The sequence below is a fragment of the Squalius cephalus genome, assembly GCF_949319135.1.
Source record: "Squalius cephalus genome assembly, chromosome: 5".
Lineage (NCBI taxonomy): Eukaryota > Metazoa > Chordata > Actinopteri > Cypriniformes > Leuciscidae > Squalius > Squalius cephalus.
Genome location: NC_137126.1, coordinates 31,117,652 through 31,125,265, shown reverse-complemented (window position 1 = coordinate 31,125,265; position 7,614 = coordinate 31,117,652).

Here is a 7,614-nt window from a genome sequence, read left to right as displayed (position 1 = left end):
CTTCTTTCTTCAATTCTCTAATTAATCCAATTAACACATGCAAATTGGTGTAATTACATTGTTTCCTCACCTCATGTTGTGTGAAGATGGGGAAAAAGCAGAACAGATGAAGAAGGGATATTTTTTTATCAGACAGTGAGGGATGCACAGACCGTAGACTTCTACATTACTCCTCAACACAACTACCAAATCACGGCAATAGGCTAGAACTGCTACTACAGGTCAATGGGTCGACCACATTGTGATAACCTACAACATAAAGACTATAACAATGGATCATGTATCGTTCCTTGTGCAGTTTATTCTATAAAAATATACAAACAATAAAGGCTCAAAACTGAATTAACTAATACAAATGAATACCTTGAATGCAATGAAAGTCGCTTTGAATGAATGTATCTGCCTAGTGCATACATATATAAAATTCTAAAGTTGTGGGAGCAGCTTAAATAGTTCTTTGTGCATCATTTAATAATTCATTAACTCCCACAAGTGGATGAGAGCACTGACACATTGTAAGACGCCCAATATATCCCCCTGTGTAATTAAATGTGTGCTAACCGCAGCCACAGTAACTAACTCTAATAACACAGAGATGTCCCACAAAGGCACACAAATCTGAAAATCTAATCCAATGCTCAGTCATTTAATATAATAAGTCATAGGAGAAGGCTTTTGGTTTAATACCCTGCTTGTGCTACTTCAGTGACCTGAAACTCTTGTGCACCGCTATCTTTTGTTTCAGCAGCCAATGGAGTCAGATCCTGTTGCCTGCCTCTGATATATATGGCTATGACCAGGCCTCCTTACTTGTCTCTGATCTGTTTTTAAGCTGCCAGCATCATAACTCCACAGCTGTTTGGCTTCGGTGGTAGAGAAGCAGTGGAGAAGAGTGCCAAACCGCATTCTGGACAGAAAGAAATGGGGAGAGAGGCTGAAGACGTGTAAGGAAACTTTACAATCAGTTTAGATTCCCTGAATGTGTGTCTTCTTCAAGGTGAAACTATATACTGTGTAATGACAGATAAAAGATCAAATTCAGAGTATACCTTATTAAAGTGACATGACCTGAAGGCCAAGTATGGTAACCCATACTGCACACAGAGTAGTGAGTAGTAGTGAACACAAACTGTGGACACACACATCCGGAGCAGTGAGCAGCCATTTCAAGCAGATCAGCCCAGAATATGAATACAAAACAGAATTTCTTTATAATGATTTTCTATGGAAAAATGCTTAATGGGTAACTGTGTGTTGCCTATAATAAAATAACTGGAGATGCCTGACACCGCAAACCATTACACATTTAAATCTAAAATGGCCGTGCCTTGTCTTACATTAAAAATAAGGTGGAGAGAGAATACAAATGTTATCATTTCTGTGGTATTTGTATCAGTCTTTGCGTTTGTTTCTTTTAGGTTTCATTCAGGTCTGACTAACTGACTAGGCGGCGCCGTGACAAAAAAACGAGTCCTGAAACTGCAGCCTCCGGTATTGCAGGAATATAGTATTGGAAATACAAACTGAACAATAAAATGTAATGTCACACATTGCTTTTTGTGGTTGCGGCTGGTTAAGACACAATGCTATCCCTTTCTTTCTTTGAACAGATAAATTAACCAGGAAAAAGAAAAAAGGGTAAAGGTTGAGGAGGTGCTGCTGGCAAAATTGAAAGACAGGTCAGCCCTCATTAATGACTCTCATTAGCAGACTTAGCAGAGCAGTTATTGTTGCTAATGACCATAACTGCTTTACTTTGGCCAGCCAGTCTGTTTTTATTTGGCAGATATATATTGTGAGGATATAATTTACTGACAGTCAGAGTACAATTTTGGTTGTCAGCTCATCTTAGTACCAAAGCATTTATGTGGTGGTCTCGCCCCTCAGGGACACAAGAATAGGCTCAGTAGACACTGTTGTCCCAGCAGCAGGGGGTGTGAGGTCACTTAAAGGGTTAGTTCACCCAAAAAAATTCTGTCAGTAATTACTCACCCTCATGTTGTTCCAACCCCGTAAGACTTTCGTTCAAAAAGTATTCTTGTCGCTTGATAAACTTAAGGTTGAGCCACTGTAGTCACTTGGACTATTTTAACAATGTCTTTACTAACTTTTCTGGGCTGGCAGATATAAATTACCTTGCAGCCTATGAAGGAGTGAGCCAGCTCTCAGATTTCATCAAAAATATCTTAATTTGTGTTCCGAAGATGAACGAAAGTCTTACGGGGTTGGAACAACATGAGGGTGAGTAATTACTGACAGAATTTTCATTTTTGGGTGAACTAACCCTTTAAGCTCAGTGCTTAAAGTGGGGGTAAAAAAAGTGTTGGTACTCTCTTGTGCACCGGCTGGCATATGCAAATCATTATCACATTTGAAATTTCAACAATGCAAAAAAAAGAAACCTTGATTGGATATATTGCAATTTGAATTTATTCAATATGAATTTATTTACAAAAGGAACCATTTGCCAAACAACTGATTTGATACTATTGTGTGTGCGTGATAATGGAAGTCCTCAGACATCAGGCCTGCAATGGTGCTCATCTATCAGAGGAGGCATAATCAAAGAACTGAATGATAGTAATACAGAATTCCTTGCACAACTAGCCTTTACATGATAGTCATGCAGGTTATTCAAATTAGCATCATAAAAGTAATTCACGTAGTGGCTCCTGGGTAGTGTGAAGTCCTTACTAATCACCTAGACCTGACGCTTTGACTCTGAGAGGCTAAGTACCAGCAACATGTGAGAAGTGGCAGTATGCAAGAAAAAGTGCCAGTCCACATTGAGCACTGCTTAAGCTGCATCCGAAATCCTATCATTTATGTAAGTTTGTTTAAAACTTACTTCTTGACCACTAAAAAAGTGTGTTCTATGTGGTATGAATGTGTAGTATGAATGAAATTCAGACATACTACATCCGCCATGTTGTCTTTGTCATGTGACCTACAGCGTCAGTTGCGACGCTTCACTGTCATTCACAAATCCTCTCCTGTGGCCTCATGGGATAGTAAAGTGTCCATTGGATGCACAGATTGCACACTTCAAAATCTTGCCAGAAATAGTATTATCAGGGTGTTTTTCGCCTAATGTTTTATGATTCCTATGAATTCGGAACTCTGCTCACATACTTTCTTCGCTTACTATATAGGAAATAGGGTTAGTTTCTCAGTTCACTGAACATCTGATGCATATGGCACACTAAAGTGGAAACATTTTTGTGAAGGCAAAAGTTCTGGGAGCTTTTAGATTCCTGGGTGATTTCATTTTATTAGTTGTGTGTCCTCTTACATCTACATTGGAAGATCAGGCAAAGTACCTCACTGAGAAGGGAATACCATGCAGGTAAACATTAAAGTACTGATACGCTGTCCTATAGCACGCTGGTTTATTACTGTAGCATAATTTACATGCCCCTAAACATGACATTGAACAAAACAAAACTGAATAGTCACTGCATGCCAGTCTGATGGCCACTTCCTGACTAAGTGGGCGGTCATTGGCCAATTTCAGAGGCTAAACAGCCTAGACCCTAAATCGTCAAGCAAAAGTCTGCCTACGTGAGACTAGAGGTCACTAGACATAGTGTGTACGTCACTGATAAATAAATGAGCATGATCTGAGCATAACCGAGAAGAAGCTGTATGAGAGGAGAAGGGAATGACAAAAAAGCTTTATTAGAGGGATGATGGAGGGGGGTGCAGGGATGCTGGACAGCAATTCCATCCAATCAGAAGACTTTGAATAATTAAACTGATCAGCTTAATTAGCTCAATTAAGTTGATTTGACCATGGAACATGGCCATATGGTGAGAGGAAACAAAAGAGGGGGGAACTAATTAAAAGTAAAATAATGAGGATTTTAATTAAGCAGTTCCCCAGACGTCAGCAAGCAGGGATCTGGAGTCATAATTAAAAAGTGCTGTGGTGCTGGCAACATTTTCTCCCCTCTGTTTTAATAACTGCGAGGGGCTCCATCCATCTAATTAAATCTGTAAATGAATTAGCAACATCGTGGGTCTTCGCTTCATTTTTTTTTTTTAACAATCCACCTTCACTTCTACGAATAACTTTGTGCACATGCTGCATGCACACATTCGAGTACCTGACACGTCTGCTGTTAATGAAATGAATCATTATTGATACACTGTCACAAAGTTACAGGTGCTTGCATATACCATGAGCAATGTGTAGACTCACCTCAGTGGTAGCATGCATGCGTGTGCATATTTGTACGCTTGTGTGGCTTCTGCTCACTCTTTCTTGCTCTTATACTGTATACATACATTTTTCGTTACAGTAGAGGTAAAAAGAGAATCTATGCTACCACCTTGAACATTTTTGCCGTGTAACTGCTCTAACTGAGCACCGAGAACAACTGAAAACAACTGCAAATTATTATAAACAGACTCAACTAAACAGACTGATTCATGGTGTAGATTCATGATCAAGAGTCATAGTTTAATGGAATTTGTGCTCATTTGTATATATTTTCATGTCCCAATCATATACCTCATAATATATGGGATAAAATGTTACACTTTTTTTTCAAGTGAACATATTCTAATTTTATATATAGAGTATGTCTTTGCTGTGTTGCACTTCTAAAATGAAAAAAGGCAATTTATTAATTCATATTCTGTTTCTTAATCTTTGTTCACTTTGCGTAACCAAAATGTTTGAAACAAAATGTGCATATTGGTAGTCATTTTATTGGCTCTCCTGTGCATTCACCCTTTTAGTCTTTTGTAAAATAAATTGCTTTTAACTAATAAAAGCCATGTCCTTCATGACATCATCCTCCATGAAGTGACATTTCTGGCAGTAACAGAACAACACAAACATAAATTCTAACAATGGATATAATGGATTCTGTGGTTGATTTGGTTACAATTAGTTTGCACCCAAAAACATTCCATCGTCGTTAATAGAAATTATTGCTATTAATAAAAAAAAAAAATACACACTACCGTTCAAAGGTCTTCTATTCTATTCAGCAAGGATGCATTAAATTGATTAAAATAGACTTTTACATTGTTACAAAATATGTGCGTATTTCACATGTACTTCCTTTTCATCAAAGAATCCTAAAAAAAGTTATCATGGTTCCCACAAAAATATTAAGCAGCACAACTGTTCTCAACATTGATAATAATAAGAAATATTTATTGAGCAGCAAATCAGCATATGAGAATGATTTCTAAAGGATAATGTGACACTGAAGACTGAAGTTATGATGCTGAAAATTCAGCCATCACAGGAATAAATTACATATTAAAATATATTAAAATAGTAAACAGTTGTTTTACAGTAAATGGTAATAATATTTTACTATATAACAGTGTTTACTATAATTTTTGATCAAATAATGCCTTGGTGTGACCGAGACTTTTCGAAAACATTTTGAATGGTAGTATATATAACTACAACATGGGGATGTTATTTAAAAAAAAAAAATAGGCCTATATGTTTCTCTAAATGTACTGCATAACAAGAATGACCCATTTAAATATTTTAGAAACACCTAGAACACTCCACGTAGTGTCTTATTAGCTCCCTGTGTTTCTGCATTTGTGGTCCCTGTCCAGACCTGATCCCTCTAGTTAATTGTCTGGGTTACCTTCAATTGCCTCAAAGGCGGTTTGTCCTACAGAGCAGCAGGAGAGCATGCTGTGGATTAATTGCTTTGGTTTTGATGCACTATTCCCCTCTCTTGTGAGTACAGTGGAGAGATGCTGTGTGCTACTTTATACAACAATGGACCGACACCTGCTTGTATACACGTAAGCATGAACACAACACGTTTAAAATGACACAAATGTTTGTCCTCAGTTCCAGTAGCACAGCTGAACGCTTGAGTAACTTTGTAAGCTTTGCAGTGGACCTCATTACGAGATGTCTCATGAAACTTGATAGCATGCAGCTCTTGGCCGATGGCTAACATTGGGTGGCATGACCTAATCTGGGCCTAAGCTTCCAAATAACTCCTTAATGAGGATTTTGTCACAAATGCAGACATATAAAAAATTGGAATTACATTTGACCCTGTCATATCTAAAGAGATGAATAGTGAAAACTCAAAAGCTACTGACCCAGGGCCCATTCCACTTCCACACGCATTATGCTTCACGATTGAACTTGCGGCCAGAAAAACTTATTCTGTATCTGTTTTTGGACAGAACACCCACCCAGATCTGCTCTCCGTGGCGTGCTGATCTGAGTTCTTGAACAGCTGGTCTAGGGTCGGCTTTAGAGGGGCCGCCGTGACCCTGGGAGCTAATTAAAGCAGATAAGAGCATTAATGAGCTCCAGTCTGATCAAAGGGCCGCAGCTTGGCCCGGGTGGTAGGAGATGTAGCAGAGATTGGAGGGGAGTTCTGTTTACCCCTGTCAGGGTCAGTAATTGGGAGGGGAGGTGCACAAGCTGTTCCTTTTGTGCGAGCTGAATACCTTCACTGCGGACTGTGAGTGGACCACACCAATAGCTTTACACATTAGTTGCATTCCATTCTCTGGTCAAATGGTGTTTCTAGTCAGGGAGTACTGACCCCTTCAAGACCATTTCCTGATTTTTGTTCTTGTACACTTCACTCTAAACCCTAATAAGGTAATCAGTTGATCAACATCAAATATAACATGTCTATAGTTATATACAGCTATAATATGTGCACATGCTGCATGTAAATCTGCATGTAAATCTAACACAACAAATGTGTTAGGCAGCAATTACAACTTGTGCTTGTAATGATTACAATGTAAGGACAATATTAGGGAAATATTTGAAAGTTTTGCTTGTTGATCCAAAATTGCCGTCATCTGAAATCTTCGCAATTGTTGGCATCGCCTGAAAAGATTACCAATGCTGGATCCAAACTGGAGCTACTGCAATCTGTAGGATGGGCAAATAAGTTAGCAGGACTTTAAATTTTGATTTTGTACTACATAAGCATGTTAATTGCAATTTAATTGAAGCATAGAGTGGTGCAGGTATGACGTCAGAATACGAGATTTTCCTATGGAGTTTTAATTGTTTTTTTTATTTATGTGTAAAATAAAGCCTGTGGTAGACATAACTTGACAACACTTTGATGTTTTGTTCAACAATGTAAATTACATACAAGTGAATTTTGAAGCAGTTATTTTTAAGTGTGTGCAGTGTACGTTGTAGAACAAAACGTCAAAGTATCGTCAAGTTATGTTTACCACAGGCTTTATGTTACTCATAAATTGAAAAACCCCATTACCCCTTAAGCACATACCTTCTCAGACATTCTTCAATCAATTCATTATAAACAATATAACAAGATTTTTTTATATATATATAAAAAAGTGCCTGTTTTCCCATTCATTTTTTTGGTAAAAATTGTATAGGGTCACTAATGACTCGAGGTATGTAAGTGTAAGTTTATTTTTTTTCCACAACAATAATTTAATCTTTGATGACTGAATAAGTGCAATTCACCTTTATTCCACAAGGATGACAATGTCTAAAACACAATGATGAAGTGAAGTTTCACTCATAGTTACTGCAGGCGGAAAACAAAAGAATAGGCAAAACTTGAAATGGCTCAGCAATTTACTGCAGAGCAAGTACTGAATGCAATCAAATATTAG